We start from the raw sequence: 19,972 nt of genomic DNA, 5'->3' as shown, positions 1-19,972 counted from the left end.
AGTGCAGGTGCTCTTTGGAATTGATGTTTCTGTGTCCTTTGGGTAAATACCTAGGAGTGGAATTGCTGGATCATATGGAAGCTCTATGTTTAGTAGGTCCAGAAATCTCCACACAGCTCTCCATAGTGGTTGGACCAGTTTGCACTCCCACCAACAGTGCACAAGAGTTCCTTTTTCTCCACATCCTCGCCAACATTTGTTGTTGCTAGTTTTTTTAATATGTGCCATTCTCACTGGTGTGAGATGGTATCTCATGGTAGTTTTGATTTGCATTTCCCTGATTACAAGTGATGTTGAACATTTTTTCATATGTCTGTTGGCCATTTGCATTTCCTCTTCAGAGAAGTTTCTTTTTAGCTCTTCTGCCCATTTTTTGACAGGATTATTTTCTTTGTTGTTGCTGAGTCTCATCAGCTCTTTGCAGATTTTTGTGATCAGTCCTTTATCATTAGTGTTGGGTGCAAAAATGTTCTCCCAGTTGGTGGGGTTTCTCTTTGTTTTTGTTATTGTCTCTTTTGCTGTGCAGAAACTCTTTAATTTGATGTAGTCCCAGCTGTTTATCTTTCTCTTCACTATCACTGCTTTGGGTGATGTGTCTGTAAAGATGTCTTTGATGTGCAAATCCCGAAACCATAAAATACATAGAAGGAAATATACTGTGCATTTTGGAAAGAAGTCACCTGAGTAATTGACACTCAGTTACTTACACCCCACCTCCTTGAGGGTGGAGTAGCCACAAAAAATGTTAGAATTCTTTTCTGCACAGACTTGTCTCCCCTCCCTCATTTACTTAATCATTTGTTGACAGTATGAATTTGAGTTATAAACGAACACAACTTTGCTCTTTTCCTCAAATTGTTCCAGCTGTAGCTATTGGGGATTCTTTGAGTTGACTTCTGCATCCTTTCACATATCCCCAACCCTGTTTATTTATTTTAGTATTTCTTTCCTTTCTGGTACTACAGGAAACTCCAAGCACATCTTGAATATTCCGTTTCAATCCTAGAATCAGCCATTTCTCCAGGAATTCCAGTGCTTTCCACTGGCGAACAATATTAGAACAAAAATTTGGGCACTAAGTGTTCTAATTACTGCTGGGATTATCATTGCTTCTAGACCCTCTCCGCTGCAGAGCAAGAAAACATATGCATGTATACTAACACTATATACATGTACCAATGAATAGTTCAATATGTAACCACCTCTACACTAAGCTAAACATAAATTTATACTGATGGCTCCAACTCTAATCGATCTAGCCTCCTTCCCCTTGCACTCTGCCCTTGCTTATCTATAAATTTATACACCAACAGTGATAAACCTGATTCTATCATGCACCATCCATTTACTTGTTCAGTTTCAGTATACATGTATATCAGTAGCATAAAAGTTAACTCATAGGGGCCTCCCTAGTGGCATAGGTGGTTGAGTGCAGTGCTGTGAAGCTGTCTGCAGCCTCTGCAGTGCTGGTTCAATCCCCGCTGGCTGCAGAGCAACACACATGGTGCGGCAGACCTCTCCTGTCTCGCCCGCTACTCCCCTCAGCAGTATATTTCGTCAGTCTGCCTGTTCTGTTCCCTGCCCTGTCACTGGTGAAACCTCTCACCCTCCCACACATCTGGCCTGTACCCCTGTTCTTGTATAAATAAATAAATCTTTGAAAAAAAAAGTTCCAATCTTAAAAAATTATTAAAAAAAAGTTAACTCATAACCTTATAAACAAGCTACAGTGCTTATGTACTGTTTCTTTTGCCTTTAGTCTTGCAGATTCCAGTCATTTATAAATTAGGTCAGAAATGCACCTCCTTTCCAGATCCCCCATCAGTGAGACTGTCATGTATTTACAAACAACTATTTTCTCACATTCTGCAATTCATCTTAATATTCTACATGATTTTCAAATTTTGCATAAATTAAGGCTCCTTCTTTTTGCCATAAATCTCTACGGATTCTAACAAATGCATATCATATATCTAAAATAACAGTATCATATAAAATAGTTTCATTGTGCTATACCACTCCCTATCTGTTCTCATACTGCCAATGAGTTAGTTTTTGTAGTCCCAGTCTTAATTTACTTTGCTATGTTTAGAATCCATCAGTGAAGTCCCAGCATATGTTAAATAACCATTCTGGTATATTTCAACAGTGGACAAAAAAATCAAAATGCATACCACGCACACACAGCAAACACTGCATAAATACATATATAATGCATATTTTTGACTGGAAGGACAATGGCTTGTGTAGTCACTGAAACCATATCAAACTTTCAAAAAGTAATTAAATTTATATTTTATACATATTAGAAAAAAACAAGACTATTTGAAAATACACCAAGTCCTTGATACTTCTTTAATAGGCCTGGAAACCAAGAATGTAACTTCTTAGTACAAGAGACTTTTTAAAAAAAGAAAAACCAGAAATTGAACACTCTCACTAAAATCAGTGATTCTAAATCTTTTTTTCCTTGTTTGCAGAGGCTTATAAAAGTTGAAACAGTCTTTCTGTACTGTGTACAATGCATAAGTATCTATGACAACACAATAGGAACTGACAAAATACAACTCAGCAGACTTATAGAGGGAAATCTTTCAGACACTGAAAAAAAATTCCCATTTATTTTAAAGGACTAAATTGCTGGGAGTTTTCACATTTTTTTATTACATACCAAAATTATTCTCTCTTTTCATTCCATTCTGTACAATGCATTAAACAAATTTGGTACTGAATATTACCATTTACAAAACTTACCAATTTAGAAACAGAATAAATGAAAATCAGGTTTATATTACTCACCTGCCTGCAGTGGAAAGCTCTGAAATTTCTTAAGCCTTTTGTTAGTTTCAGAGGTAGTATTCAAGTTAAATCCTGCTCTACCAAAAAACATTCCTGCTTGATAAGGGAGGACTTTTGAATTTAAAGACCTTGATATGGTTACTGCAGAAGAAAGTTCACTTTGTCTTAGCTCAACTGACTTCAGCTGAAATGAGTAATGCTGATATTTTAGAGAGTATATACAAAACAGGTTCACACTTGATAAAGGAATATTAATAAATGAATAATGTTTCTTTAGTGAAAATACTTATACTAAAAAATTGGTTTGGGAATCAGGTTCTAGTCTATAGCAATCATGAAGTCTTAGGGCAGGATAGATAAGTGGATATTGTATAGTCTTGGGTTGGGTTGTATGGTTGAGATCGCTGATAGGTAGACTTGTGCCAAACAGGTCTGGCGTTGATGACACAGGGTTTGCCTCTTTAAATGACAGAAAATATCATGGGAGAGTTTGATAGTAAAACAACATGACACCAGACACAAATTGGAAGAGGAAGTGCTTGTTGGGTCATGCATCTGAAGGTGTTTCTAAATCATAACAGAGTAGTAGAGTCCAAAGAAGAGCTGTGTCAATCAGGTCTGGAGTTGATGACACAGGGTTTGCCTCTTTAAAAGACAGAAAATATCATGGGAGAGTTTGATAGTAAAACAACATGACACCAGACACAAATTAGAAGAGGAAGTGCTTGTTGGGTCATGCATCTGAAGGTGTTTCTAAATCATAACAGAGTAGTAGAGTCCAAAGAATAGCTGTGAACTCACTGGATGGAGGAGACAAAGAAAAACAGTTTGGAGTTTCAGAAGGCAGCCAAAGCTAGATGGGCAGAGAACTGGAGAAGAGACAACTGCAGGGAAAGAGTTCTAAAAATCTATGTATAAATTCCCACTGGGCCCTTGGCTGGCTCCAAAGTTGAACAGACGCAGGATGAGACTTTGTAATGCCAGGCAGAGAACAGAGCCAAGAGGCTAGAAAGGTGGGCAGGGAATTCAGAGGTCACACGATGCTGAAGAGGCACTGAACCCTGGGTTTTCCCAAAAGGGAGACCTTCATGGACACGCTCGATTTTCAGGTAACACCCCAGAATAACTATGTCCTAGAATAAAGATAAGGCAATAAGGATACAGGCAAAAGGAAATATGCCACTCTAACAAAGCTTAAAACTGTCTTTTTACCTTATTGTGCCAAGAACACTTAATGAACGATCTATTCTGTTAACAAAAAATTTTAGTGTACATTATTATTGACAATGTTGTTAGGATCGTGCTGATAAACCAATGAGACATGATTCTTTAGAGGAAGATGACATCTTCAAGAGTCTCAAAAATCCTCTATAGTACTTGGCATTCTATAAAAAATACCCAGACATACAAAGAAGCTAGATAAAGTAGCTTAATAATTGCTAATAGAATTGATCCAAAAAGTGAAATTGGAAGTAGTGGACAAAATTTTTAAAATAAGCTAAATATCTATTACTAGGATTGTGCTAAGGATCAATTAGAATCATATATGTACATATATTTAATGCTTAAATGTCTTCTTTCCACTTAGACATTACTAGAAATACACTGGAAATTATTAACTGCTCATGTTCTGATGCTATGATGAATATCAATCTTAGAGATGAATACTGCAACTTCATAAATGAAAATGAGACTAATGCAAATATAGTTTTATCTCACATGAATTATACTCCAAAAGTGTCTAAAAATATACCTTGCTTTTTGTGACTGAATGTCTTAGAGTATGTTCTTCAAAAAAGTGTTTAATTTTAATCATAATAGATTACTTTTATTCTTTTAGCCTTGAGAGTATAACCTTTCATGAAATTTTGCTAAATTGTGTATATTAGTTTGCTGTTATTCACCATTTGCTGGCTATAACAGGAGGTGTTACAAGAACATAAGTATTAGATTACCCCAGTGTAAAGATGAAAAATACTTATGAATTGTAAACCATATAATAGTTCAAACTGGGAAAATGAAATATTACATGTAGCAAAATTTAGCAAGACTAAAAGAAGACATATGTACTAAAACAGTATAAGGAAATTTTTATGTATAAGAAATTTCAGTAAACATCATCATCAAAAAGCACTTAAGTGCATGACTGCACCTGGAACTCTTTAGAAAGTAAACAAAGCAAATTAGATGATAATCTACTGTTAGTATAAAATATGATATGTTTATATGTTTTATGGGTAATTTGTTTAGAATATAATTTAGTATATTGGGCAAAATACATGTTCATATTATTCAGGTCTTAATGTAACATATAATCATTATGCAAAATTATTCACCTTTGAAACATTAGCAATAAAACTGAAAGATAACAGAAGCTTGAGAATTAAAACAGAATTTAATGTTAATGTTACATTATTTAATGTTATTAGAATAAAGAAAGAGATTTGTGTAAGCTGCTGAAATCATCATTCTTAAGGCCCTTTCCCTAGGTTATATTTCAACAATTTAGAAAGTAGAAGAAAAATATATTTGGTAATACTTTCTCCTGCTTAATTTAGTTTCATACAACCATTTTGTATTTTGTAAATAGGCAATAATTTATACATATTTATTAACTCATTCACTCATTCATTTATAATTTTAAAGATTTATTTATTTATACATACATACATACATACCTACATACAAGCACTGGGCATAGTCAGAAGCGTGGGAGGGTGAGAGAATTCACCAGAGACAGAGCAGGGAACAGAACAGGCAGATTGACTCACGAAGTACACTGCTGAGGGGAGCAGCGGGCGTGGCAGGAGAGGTCTGCATACCATGTGGGACCCTCGCTAGCAGCCAGGGTTCGAACCGGTGCTGCAGAGGCTGAGGGCAGCTTCACAGCCCAGCGCCCAACCGCTGCGCCACCAGGGAGGCCCCATTTATAATTTTATTTATGCCCCAATTTTTTACTGAACATCTACTGAGAATAAGAACAGCAAAATAGTCAATGCTGTTGTAAGGATGGATGTTGCATTCTAACTAGGGGAAGAGAAAATAAGTCATGAAATAAATAGATGTGACTTTAGGTATCAGAATTACACTGAGGTTAAAAAGAAAGGCAGGATTCCCACGAAAATGATAGAATTTTTTACAACAGCCAAGTTATGGAAATAAACTAAGTCCCCAAAGACAGATGAGTGGATTAAGAAGAAATGGTATATCTACACACAATGGAATGTTACTCAACGATCCAAAAAGATGAAATCTTGCCATTTGTGACAACATGGAAGGAACCAAATGAGATAAAGCTAAATGAAATAAGTCAGATGGTGAAGGAAAGATTCCAAAAGATTTCACTCATTTTTGAAATATAAAGTAACAAAAGAAAAGAACACACATAATTAAACCAAAATAAGTACTAGAAGTATCACTGCGGATTTGAGGCTACTGGAGTGTGTGGCAGAGGGGGAACAAAGTGGGAAGGGCCCAGTGGACTATGGTGGAAGATTATATATATATATATATATATATATAATATATATATATATATAGTGTGTGTGTGTGTGTATATATATATATATATATATATATGTATAGCACAAATACTATACATAGCATGGCCTTCTCCATGATTTCATATTTGCAACATCATACTGTATAAATGACTAGAGTTTTCTTTGTGGTAAAGGTCTTAAATCACAGATTATAGAAGTTAAAAAAATTCTATACAGAATACTCAGACAACAAAGAGGGAGAAAATTCACTGTTTACCACTAGGCAAAAGTCATGAGCAGGAATTTCACAGAGGACATTCAAATGGTGAAAAACTTTAAACTGCCCAACTTTATTATTTGTCTGGGATACGCAAACTAACCCCAAAATGAAATACTTCACATATCACCTGAATGGTTAAAACAAAAATGACTCAACATGCCAGGTGATGGGAAGGTTATGAAAAGACTGGACATCCATACAATGCACTTGACAAATGAGGATTACCCAACTGCCAATAAATACACACAGAGGTACACACCACAGTCATTTTCTGGGAAATGTCAAATTAAACAACAATGAGATGCCACGACATACCACACACCCTGGTAAAAATTTAAAAATACAACATAAAGTACTGTTTAAGATGTGTGGTAACAGAAACACACATATACTTTGTAAGTATAACTGCTTTGAAAAACTGGATATTATCAGTTATGGTAAAATATATCCATATGCTATGATGATGTCACTTTAGACTGAAATAAATACCCAGTATTCTATGTGTGGTCAAAGGTACATATGTAAGGATGTTTGCGGTAGCATTACTTAGTTCAATTCAACCGTTCATAGGTAGAATGGGTAAATTAACTGCAAAGGGTCAAAGAGTGAGAAATACAATAAAGTCAACGGTGCATAGCAAGATGATGACATCTGAGACAGCTGTTATGAAGAATCCTTGCCATGGGAAAGTCTTTCACTGGATTCTGATTCTGATCCCTGCAATAAAGTTCATTCATTATTAGCCACCACAGGGATAGCTGACTCTGCATTGGGGAATTTGCCCTCCCTGGGTGATGCAGAGCTTTGCAGCCATGTCAAAATGCTGCAAGTTTACAACACAAAGGTTTCTTACTTTGTCAATTACATCATTCCCCTAACGGTGGAGTTCTGAGACATTTGCTCCATAGACAAGAAAACATATGTTTCTTTTCTATTTCCCATTTTTAATCATTTGTTCTATTTCTGAGTGAAGAGTGATTATTGAATAAGCTAATGTCCTGTTTTCTAATACTGTCTTACAAGCAACAAACAATGGAAAACATACTCTTAATGTCCCAGCTATTTCCAAAAACTCGCTTGTAGATTCAGCAGATAAGTGTTCTAATATCAAATGTACAGATTACCAATTTTATATGTGTATGTTCTTTGAATGAAGAATAGCTAAAATGTATGTATGGAGCTTGAGTGTTTCAATGATCTAAACCTTTTAATCATTCTATATTTGAGGTTCTTACAAAGAAGCTATGTGTGGTTATAAGGATGAACATGAAACCCCTGAAATTGAGGAAAAAGGCTTTCTTCCTTTCCTGGGCACATTTGTGAATAAAAAAAGATACCAACATTTAATGAAGGAAGCCATATGCATAGCCAAAAGCATTATCTCAGAATCATATGTGCCTCTTTTTGTCTTCCAATAAAAGAAAAAGTGTGTGGTCCACTACACTTTTTTTATTCAAGAGCTGAAAAATCTTCACTAAATCACAAAGGCTCAATTCCAGAAAAAATAGCCTCCAAATGAATAATATAATATGGAACAGCAGCAGGTGGATGTGAAAATAAAATGCAATTTCATAACTGGATGGAAATCATATACTTCAGCATCAAGATGACAACCTTATTTTGCAGCCATAATTATTAGTCTTGTAGGAGCAGAGGTAGTGTTTATTCAGCATGCTTCTGTGTGTGAGAGATAAGTTATCATAAGTTTATATTTATATATATATATATATATATACAAAGTTTAATATATACATATATCCCCTTCTATAGGCACTTAAAATGTTTCTATTTTATGTGTTTATGAAATGTTACATATATATCTCTAAATGTTAGTATCCTGGAGAATTGATTCTATTTGCCTCTAAAGCAATATCAAATCTCTAAAACCTGATGAAGGTTGGATTATTTGAAATTGATAAAAAATTATTTTTAAAGTCTCAGTTCTCATTTTGCACATATCAACAATAGTTATTTAATAACAGATTTACCCCAAAATCATTGTGATAATACACAGAAGTCCAAAGCAGGTTCCTGTGACTCATATATATATATATATATATATATATATAACACAATTATATACTTAAAATTGGTAAGAGTGAAGGGCTTTTTATATCTTACATCAATAAATAAAATTTGATTAAGCAAAAACTTCAGTCCAAAGAATACTTTGCTATCAAAAGATCTAAAATAGATAAATTCTTAGTTTTATACATTTTTAAAATGATTCATGTGTGTATTGTTACACACATGCATCATGTTATAGAGACATCCTTATAGAGCGGGGAGGTTCCATGTTCCCTGGCCCACTTGATGATGGGCAGAGCTGAGCGGCCAGGTGAAGCTCTATATAGCACAGAAGACAGGTGGGCTCTGGGGAAAAAGGGATAAGGTGGGGGGAGCTCTAGCTTCTGCAGCCCGACTTACACTCTGATACTGCTGCAAAGGAGGTGTGGAAGGAGACACACGGATGAGCGACATGTAAAAACTTAAAAGTGGGCCTCCCTGGTAGCACAGGGGTTAAAGACATAGCACTATCAAGCTATCGCTAGCCACTGCAGCACGAGTTCGATCCCTGGCCAGCCAGGGAGGGAACCCGCATGGCACAGCAGACCTCTCCTGACTTGCCCGCTGCTCCCCTCAGCAGTGTATTTCATTAGTCTGCCTGTTCTGCTCCCCACTCTGTCTCTGGTGAATCCTCTCACCTGCCACACCTCTGGCCTGTACCCCAGTTCTTATATGCATAAATAAATAAATCTTAAAAAAATAAAGACTTAAAAGAGATATGTGGATGAGACACATGGGGGGGCTGACAATGGCAGCTGTTATCTTGATTTTTGTTTTGATTTTGTCTCTTTCACCCCTTTTGTATGGTTCCCCAGGCAGAAGGTAGCTTCACCTTGTGGCAAGCTTTTGGGCTTAAGTGGCATCACTATAGGCCAACCCAGTTTGGCTGGGCATTTGCCCACTAGGAGATGGGTGATTTGGAGTGTTTTATTTGGAAACTATTAACCTTTCCCCTTTTCCTCGCCTCCCTTCTCTACACACTCTAGTTCTATTAAACTTCTTTCACACTTAGAGTTTGCCTTGCCTTTCTGTGTATGAATGGCCAGATCCCTTTCAAGTATGCAAGTTTGGGGGTCCCTGGGTAATGTTCATTTTCATGCTAGCAATCATATATATGTATACACACACACACACACTCACACATGTCGATATGCAGACACAGTCACAGACACACCCCGACAAATGCATTCAAATAAGTTTTATTCTGAAAAATGATTTACTCCATCTTTAAGTTCTACTTTGCATGGATAATATCCTGATAAAATTTCAGGATCGTATCTCTGCCTTCCTTATAGGCTTTTGTTTTTTGTGTTTTATATTCAAACTTACAAGGGGCTTTAAAATCCCATTTTCTTTAAAATTAAATACAGAGATATACCTTGTAGAGTTTTTTTTTTTTAAACAGAGATTTATCTATCAGACCACTTTTGTTTTCATTTTGGTTTTGTATTTCTTAAGTGTTTAGTTTCACTCCTATGTATTTTGAAAAGATATAAGGCTATATTTGTTCTAATTCTGTTTCTAAATAAATCTGCTCAGATCTAACAATAATATTTCTAATAGATATCTTCGCTCAACCAGATTCTTACCACGTTTAATCACCCTAGTATGAGAAAAAGATCTCATGGCATTCAACACTTTTTAAATCAAATTTGAAAAAATAAAATCTGCTATTTAACCACTGTTATGGATGATTTTATTCATTCATTAAACATTTAAGCAGTAACATAAAACATACTCAAAGCAATTCACAGGAAAAAATTATGATCAGACGCAATCAGTGCCACCACTCGTGCAAAACATTTGTTTTTATTTTTTTTTTCATTTATAAATTGAGCTTCAAAAAGAAGATATTTATGTTAGGATACTACAAATGACTCCCTTGGTTTTCTTATTTAGCTTACTTCCTCTGATTAAAACAAGAATGTGCTTGTCAAATACTTTGTAAAATAGAGGCTTCCTGATTTTTCATTATGTTTTTCTTAAGAAGCACAAATCACTTTCTACCAGCTTAAGGGGGGAATGCTCAAATTTTTGCAATATATAAACAAGATAACAAGATCAACTAGTAAGAGTGGAAATACCTACATATAACTTTTGGGGAAAAATGTTAAAGATCAATTTACATATATAATTTTGATTAGATAATATTCATTTCTCAATTCAAGTATTAATGATAATAACATTAATTTGACAAATGCATATTATGCAAATGATGGCTTGCACTGTAGGCATACATGAAGCATTTTCTTATTTTATAATTTAAGTGAATAGTTGAAAAATTGAATATTTAGAATAAAGTATAGTATTTTTTTAACCATGACATTAACTTTTTAAAATCTGTCAAGTAACTTTCAATGGAGAGCACTGAAATGGAATTTCAATTGGGATGGTTGAATTAAAGTCACTCCAAAACAAATATTTTTATTCATTAAGTGATTTTATTTTATAAATGAATTTTAAAATGGGACAAATCATAAAATGCCTATCTCCTGCTCTTCATTTTGGAAACATAAGTCCATATGTAAAGGGTAAGTTACCTGCTGTACCTCTGAGGATTTATGTTGTAAGAATAAGAAATAGAAAAATAACTGTTAGAAGAACTTCAAGAACCAGAGCTGAGAGGAAGGCCAAGGAATCAAAGTAGTAAAATGGCATTCATGTAACAAGATAGGTTGTCGGCTATTCAGTGAAACACAGGAACATTAAAAGTCTAATCCATATATGTCTGCCAGCACCACTATGGGATAAACAACATTGAAACCACTAGACTCATGATTCTGCTGCACCCAGACCCAACACCTTCTCAATCTCCCCTGGCATTTTTGTTACACCTTCAAGTTTAAGAATCTCAGGTCAGGAAACACATGTCATGCACTTGTCTCCTGGCTAGTTCAAGAGAATGAGAAAAATATGGGCCATAATGGGCTTTGTTATGGAAAACAGGGCCCTTGGCCTACCAGGATTAATTCAACTGGGAATAGTCACCCCTCAAACCCCCCAAAAGTGTTGCTCAGGTGTTGGGTTCCAAAAACAAGAAATGTGTGCAACATACTTCCCAACATCCAAATCTTTCTTTCTCAGTTAAATTTCTAAAACCAGTGGGCTATGTTCAGATACTCCAAACAATGAGTCACAGTGTCTAGGTGATAATTCAGTATTCAATAAAGATTTTGTGTCAGTGTTCTGAAGTGCAGGACCATTATGCACTGCAATTAGAGTAGGAAGAAAGAGCAGAAAAGAAGGCCACTTATTTAAAATATCAACCTACACTCAACACAAGCAATAGGGTAGCAAATATGGGTAAGAGGGTGTATTCTCTATATTTGTAATTGTTTTCCAGATTGTAGGTATTTATCCAATCTCTATTGCCATTTCCTGAGCCACTCCTGAGCGTACTAAGAGGTCATTAGTACATACACGTATTCCTGACTAGTCTGAGCCCTCAATGGCTCTTTCCTAAAGGTGCAGTAGTTTTTTCATTATCACTTATTTCTAGACAATATAGTATAAGGAACAACTCCAGAGAATCACGTGAGTTTCATAAATACTGCTCTTTCCTCCCGTTGTGTCAGCAACCTTACTTCCCCATAATAAATATGATCCATCACTCCATCCAATGCCATAACATTTCCCACCTCCTCCCTCATTTTTAAAATTTTTTTAAAGATTTATTTATGCATACAAGAGCTGGGGTACAAGCCAGAGGTGTGAGGGGGTGAGAGTCTTCACCAGAGACAGAGTGGGAAACAGAACAGACAGATTGATTGAAGTACACTGCTAAGAGGAACAGTGGGTGAGTCAGGAGAGGTCTGCTGCTCCTTGTGGGTTGCTCCCTGGCCGGCGGGGGGATCAAACTCATGCTGCAGTGGCTGTGCAGACAGCTTCATAGTGCCGTGACTTAACCCCTTGCACCACCAGGGAGGCCCTTAGAAATCTTTTTGCCCAATGGCATTAAAACATTAAAATTGCCAAGTGTCAATCATTCAGCATTTAAGAGAAATATATTTCACTGTGGAAACATGCATTTTTGGGTGTTAAAATGAGAACTAGGGGGAATGCAGATCTGAAGTAAAACTGAGTCATTAGAGGGCCTCCCCGGTGGCACAGCGGTTGAGCGCTGGGTTGCGAAGCTGCCTGCAGCCTCTACAGCGCCGGTTCGATCCATGGCTGCTCCCCGGCCACCAGAGGAGGGTCCCACATGGTGCGCAGACCTCTCCTGCCGCCCGCTGCTCCCCTCAGCAGTGTAATTGGGTCCTTCTGCCTGCGCTGCTCCCCGCTCTGGCTCTATTGCGTTCTCTCACCCTCCCGCACTTCTGACTGTGCCCAGTGCTTGTATAAATAAATAAATCTTAAAAAAAAAAAAAAGCAACTGAGTCATTAGATGCAATCGCAGAAGCCACCATCTCCATTTCCCCCTGCTTATTGTATGAAGCCTGGCTAGGGACAATCCGCACCATACAACTACAGAGTCAGTTCTTACTTGGTATCCTGCAAGATAGTGCAGTCTTTTCTCTTTCAAGTCCTTAATCATCTACTTCAGCTGTAAACTATTAGTGCATGCTCCCGAATTGCTGTTTAGATTTGCCTCACGCCTTCTTTTCTTTCACTCAAGGTGAACTGTTAAATAAGCTATTTAAAATTTTGCCTACCAGAGAGATTTTTCCTTCTGGGCCATCTCTATCAAATATAACATGATCATCGAGTCCCAGCATGAGCTAGCAAATCATGCAGAACCATCCATAATCTAGCTTCATATGCTTTCCTTAGTTCATTGTAGAAGACTCCCCTTAGTGCATTGAAGAAGTTCTAAGTGCATGTTAAGAAGGGCTGGCAATGAGGCAAGAGTAAGCATTGCCAGAGTTTTAATCATTCTGATCATACTACCAGATGCTAGAACACTCCTGGCCCCATGGCCAACTTTGGTGAATCAGAAATAAACATGCAGTTTACATTGGGCAGGTCAGTTTACATGCTCACCTGTTGCCCAATGGTCAAGGTACAGACGTCACCAAGATTTCATATAAAGAAAGGCTATTACCTCTTCATGGCATTTTATAAACATATATACACACCTGTATCTTGATCATGAAGAGGTATGGTTTTTCTAGACAAAAGCTAATGGATTTTTTTTTTCTGTGATTGGTTTATGAAACCTTGCTATAGTTTCCATATATCTGATGTGGGTATTTTAGCTAATATTAAATATCCTAGGACAAAATGCTCAAATGAAAGATCTGTTCAAAATATATTCTGAACTAGTCAGTGAGCATTTTCTACATTTAATTCAAAGCACCCTTTGCATTAAGTTAGTAGAGGTTGAACAGTACCTTCAAATTTTGTTGAATTCAAAATCAGAGTAAGAGTCCAAAGCTAGATCCTATAGTGGAAAAGTATATATCATTTGAAATACTTGAACTTGTGAATTATTAGCACCCTCAACTTTATTTAGTGTGGGTGATAATTGAATTTAGGTCTCCATGTGGTGCCTATGTCATAACTGTCAGAGAGAAGAGTATAGTGAATGCCCCATATACCTAGAATTCAGATAAATCTTGTTCCTTCCTAAAGGAACCACAGTTTTTTTGCAGATACTCTCTTCTCCCACAATCATAGGAAACTGGATCTGATTGATTCTGGAATATTCATATAACATAATAAGGCCATTAAGACATAGGGGGAAATCTACTTGTTAGCATATGAAAATGTTTCCTCATTTTTAAAAAGCAGACAAACCATCTGTCTTCCTCTGGGCATTGTTATTTAGATACACTACCTAGATTTCTGCACTTACCAAGATCAAGAGGAAGCCAACTTTGTGGAATTAAAGATGGCGCTGGAGACAAACTATGGCCTCGATGATGTTGCTGAAGTATATAACTGCCTAACCCTGAAGCTCTCCTGGATCTCTGAGCTTTGTGAGATATAAGATAATGTATTTGATTATTTTCTAAATCTAGTTTGAGGTGGAGATTCTCCCATTTGAGGGTAAAAACATATTCACTGACATGCTGGGTGATACAATATCTTGTCTCATTGGCTTCCTCCTTGGAGGCAGGCAGATCTCTGCCTCTCATACACGAGCAATTTGGAACTTAAGTCCTGTTCCACAAATGTCCTATGTTTTCTGGAAACATTGAATCTCTCACTGAAAAATAAGAGTCATGACATGGGAAGTTCCTCTTCTTGGGCTGTTCCTACAAAAGATATGAGTAAGAGCCTTTCAGTGTGGCTCTTGGCTCAATGCTAATCATAAGCATGGGGATAATTATGAGGTTGGCTTTGGAGGAAAAATGTACATAAAATTAATGTGATAAATGTCTTCTTACTTAAATTAGCAATTTGAATTAATTAGCAATCAGCAAACAGTATTGTTGAGGTTATGCTATCTTTTGAAATCCAGAAAACTAGAAGTGTTTCTATTTGAAGTATGTGAATAAAACACTGGATAACAGTATTTCTTCAACAGGCCCTTTTGATATCATTAAATGAAATACCAATTGGAGAGTGTGGAAAAAAAAGATAAGTGTAAAACAGAAATCACATAGAACTGTTTGGGAAAATTAAAGACATACTGTTGGCCATAGGATGTTTATAAATTAGTAATAATTACATGTCAAAATATATTATAAATTGACAGAGAATATCTCATTGTATGAATCTGGGATGTATAGAATTTTGAAGTCAAAAATATGATAAATTTTGAAAAATCTTTGACCCTTGATCTAAAAACGTGCCCTAGGAGAAAAAAAAAATAATAATAAGCAGTCCCTAATTGAGAGGAGCTGTCCATGAACTACTCATTTAGTATCATCAGTGGCTAGTAAGATGCAGACACTATTCTAGGAACACTTTTATATGTATTCAGTCAAACGTGGGGAAATGGTGCCAATGGAACAGAATTAGCACTTGCACCAGCTATGTGGTTCAGACAAATGCAAATACCCTAGAGAAAATAATCTGCTTTACGCCTATTGGTGGGAGAAAGAAACTGGGGTTGGACAAGCATTGAAAGAGAACCTTGTGTGAAACCAGGCAGAAAATTGAATGGGAAATTAAAAGAAGGTATTGGTCAGGACCACTGGGAAATTTATTTTAAAAGACTATTCTAACAGGGGTATCTCTTTCTAAACTAAAAATAAAGCACTGAATTTAGTGTTCCCTGGTTACAAAGAAACTTTACTACATTCTATTCTATTTAGGGATAAGGATCATTTAGCAAATTAAACCTTAAGAAAATAAAAACAGTATAAAAAAGTGATAGCAGTGCACACTAACAATAGTGATACAAATATTAAAAGAAAATGATTGTTCAAATAGCTCAAAATAATAAGTTAACCATAGCTATAGTAGTTGTACTAGTAGAGTCAGTTGTGAAAATTATTGAAAATAATTTACATATTTTTGTGGAAGTTTATACAAATGTGAATACAAAATTAACCAAAATATTATTTATCCTTTTCACTTTTAGTTCTGATACTCTGCTTCATTATTTTTTTCTGAGATCTTAAAGTGATTTTCTACTGAAGAAAATCTATAAGATCCAATAGAATTGTTAATTGGTGGGATCATGATGGGTCCATGTCCAAAATGGGGATATAATGGCAATTGGAGATTGGGCAAGCTTGGTCCAGAAGCCAGATCTATCACCGCAACTATCAGAACCATCTTGCCATCCATTCATTCCACAGTCACTTCTTCAAATTTCTAAGCAGTTAGAGGGATAACCAAGATAACATTATTCCTTTTTGGTAATCAAATTCTATATTTATGCCCTTTATTCCTTTCTTTCTAAGGGTGTTTTGCTTTCTCTAGCTATACTATTAACATTAAATTCTGAAACCTATTTAGACATGCCAAAATAGCATGACTGTGTTAATGCTCTAAGCTTCTGGCCTGAACACTACTCAGAGTGAATTTATAAACTTATCTGATCCATTATGCTGGAAGTGTCAGGCTGATGGCTGTGGCCAGTGTGACCTCAACAAGGGGTTTTACAAGATTTTCAGTGCTGGGTACAATCTCTCATGGGTCCTCATTTTGACCATCTAAGCAAGCAGGTACCGCAGCAGCAAAATAATTGTAAATCTACTTTCCCACAGCTTTATTTATTTTTTTAAAGATTTATTTATTTATATATTTATACAAGCACTGGGTACAGTCAGACGCATGGGAGGGTGAGAGAATTCACCAGAGCCAGAGTGGGGAACAGAACAGGCAGACTGACAAAATACACTGCTGAGGGGAGCAACGGGTACAGCAGGAGAGGTCTGTTGCACCATATGGGACCCTCGCCGGTGGCCAGGGATGAAACTGGTGCTGCAGAAGCTGCTGGCAGCTTTGCAGCCCAGCGCTTAACTGCTGCACCACCAGGGGAGGCCCCACAGCTTAATTTAGAAACCCAAAGTTTGCAGACAACTTTCTCTGCTGTTGACAAACTTTACTATTTTCTCTGCATTATATCAAAGTGTGGAGCTCACCCTCTCCTAAGTTGGGAAAATTTAAATAGCAATGATAATTGTTCCCAAATACAGGTAGAAAGCTTGATATATTTGCAGGCCATAATCTTTCAAGGAAAATTATGTTATAAAGACAATGAACAGGGCCTCCCCGGTGGCGCAGCGGTTGAGCGCTGGGTTGCGAAGCTGCCCGCAGCCTCTGCGGCGCTGGTTCAATCCCCGGCTGCTCCCCAGCCACCAGAGGAGGGTCCCACATGGCATGCAGACCTCTCCTGGTGCCCGCTGCTCCCCTCAGCAGTGTACTTCGGTCCTTCTGCCTGCTCTGCTCCCCAATCTGGCTTGGTGAATTCTCTCACCCTCCTGCGCTTCTGACTGTACCCAGTGCTTGTATAAATAAATAAATAAATCTTTAAAAAAAAGTTACATTATAAAAAAAAAATTAAAACAATGGACAAAATATCTATGGAGGCAGGTAAATTTAGCAAAGTTATCAACTCCACATGGGAAGGGGTAGGGATCATGTGTGTTTTATGACTGCTGTTATATTTCTACATATAAAGGGTGCTTGGCACAGAGGTGCCAATAAACATTTGTTTAACTAATGGGAGGGAAAATAATCCTCAGTGTTTATCTGCCATTAACTCAGCACTTGATTTCTGCCTCAATCTGTTCTGTGTTAGACACGTTTAACATGGACCTATCTGCACTTCTTAATTGTTAGCTATGATTAGCAGAAGCTATCTCTTCTAGTATATCACTGTATTTAATAACCCTTAAGATAATTTGATTTGTGTTTTTGCCTCAAATGATTTTCAGTGCTGTACACATTAGTAGACACAAAAACAATGGCTGCTGGTAAATCTGAATAAACATATATTTCTGACTGGCTGAGAATTGTCAGGTTTATGATAATATTCTTTAGTCTCTGGGTTCTGGTAATTTCTTATATTTCCCTATTCTTGTCTCTGGTCCATAAGAAATGATCAATAGATATTTGTTCTTTGATTAAAAGCAATCTGAAGCTATTTAATATTTTCTACTGCTAGAAAAATATGCTCTTTTTACCTAAACTAACAGTTAGTTTGCTTTCTGATTAACAATCACTATTAACATAATTTTTCTTGCTTTCTATTAACTTTATGAAATCTGATATTCGCTTAGCACAGAAACTCATCACAATATGACATATTTCATTTTGAAAGTGACTATGAACCAAAGTGATATATATGTTTCATATCTTTCATATTGAAGGCTTTAACCTAATGTACCATCACTCTAGACAATGGAGTTTGAAATACATTATATACCAAAGATAAACACCACTATATTAAATAAACAGATAAAAATAATTATATGAGCTCATACACAATATGCATACATCCAGTAAACAGTATGGAAATATGGAAGAGAATAGAAAATATGAAAATAAATCCTCAAAATCATAGAGCAATCTCAAATGTATCAAATAAATTAAGATGGATAGGAATGTCACAAAAACATGTAGACATAACAATGACTTTAAGAACTATAGCAGCATATATATGCATTGAAAACTGAACACAATACATTTTGATAGGTGGGGAGAAAATCTCAATCTTTTGCCCTAAAAGTGAAATTACAGTACAACAAAAGCAATCAAGCTTCTGTTAAAAAAAATGCCATTAAACATATAGGCAACACTTCATTGTTTTGCAGTTTAAGTTCAGATTATCTTAAAAAATTAGTTTGCTCTTGGACAATATGTTCAAACTAATTGCTTTTAATTCATTATAACCTTGCCATAGTGTATTCAGAATAGGTATATTTATTCACATTTTTATTTTTAAACTCATTCTTTTACCAGATTTATAGATTTTTATATAATAGTTATGCCAGATCTGATAAAATTTTCAAGTGAAAGCACCACATATTTTCTCAAAACATAATTTCATCCCTAGTCACTGTCTACATAATATTGCTATATTTCACTATTGCTATATTTCAGAAAACTGTACTTTTTCTTTTAAGAAGCAGAGATTGTATATACCTAAAATACTTAAACTGCTACACTGAAAGATAATTTTCATGATCAAGTGCTATAAGAAATATTTATATGCCCTTATTAATGATTAAAAAAGCTGGTCACAAGACTCATTTTTCTGAGGTATGTAAACTGAGACCACAAAGGTATTACATGAAAGAAGCAAGATTCAAATTTGTCAGCCCTATTTTGTTTGATTAAATGAAATACAAGAAGACATGGTTCTAAAATATTTTTCAAAATTATAGAAAATGTGTGTGCGGTGTGTGTGTGTGGTATGTGTGTGTGTGGTGTGTTGTGTACAGAGAGAGAGGGAACATGTTATTATAAACAACTAAAGCATCCAGGGTGACAACCCCAAGAAAATAATTGTTATATTTTTGTTCAGACTCTGAGCATGAAGGTCCTATATGCTTCCCTGGTTCATTCCAGAATGAATGAGAACTTTCAGGTTAACAACCCTCTGAAATCATGACCGTCACAATTGAAAATTATAATCTCATCATTCTTTTAGTTTCATATTTTCCAGTACCTTCAGAGAATGTAGATATTTGAGGGTTCAACTTTGTAAGTATTTCCTACACCCCTTTTGTTGCAGAGTTCTCTCAGGAGATAACTAGCAGAAAGAGTGTGTAAGTTACAAGGTCAATATCCTCCTCTTCACAAACCAATTGATTAAATGTCCACAGCTGCACACGTTTCTATTCCAGAAAATGAAAAGGAGAAAGGTCACTTCAAGCACTCAGAGCTTGTGCTAAATTCCAGAATGGGGTGGATGTGGGTGAGAGCACCCAGAAAAATAAGGGTAGAGTCAATAAAATGTCTCCGCACAGCAATTTTTGCTACTACATTATTAATTATGATA

The sequence above is a fragment of the Talpa occidentalis genome, unplaced genomic scaffold, assembly GCF_014898055.3.
Source record: "Talpa occidentalis isolate TD23 unplaced genomic scaffold, MPIMG_talOcc4v2.1 talOcc4.15, whole genome shotgun sequence".
In the NCBI taxonomy this organism is placed as follows: Eukaryota; Metazoa; Chordata; class Mammalia; order Eulipotyphla; family Talpidae; genus Talpa; species Talpa occidentalis.
Note: the sequence above shows the minus strand (reverse complement) of the source record.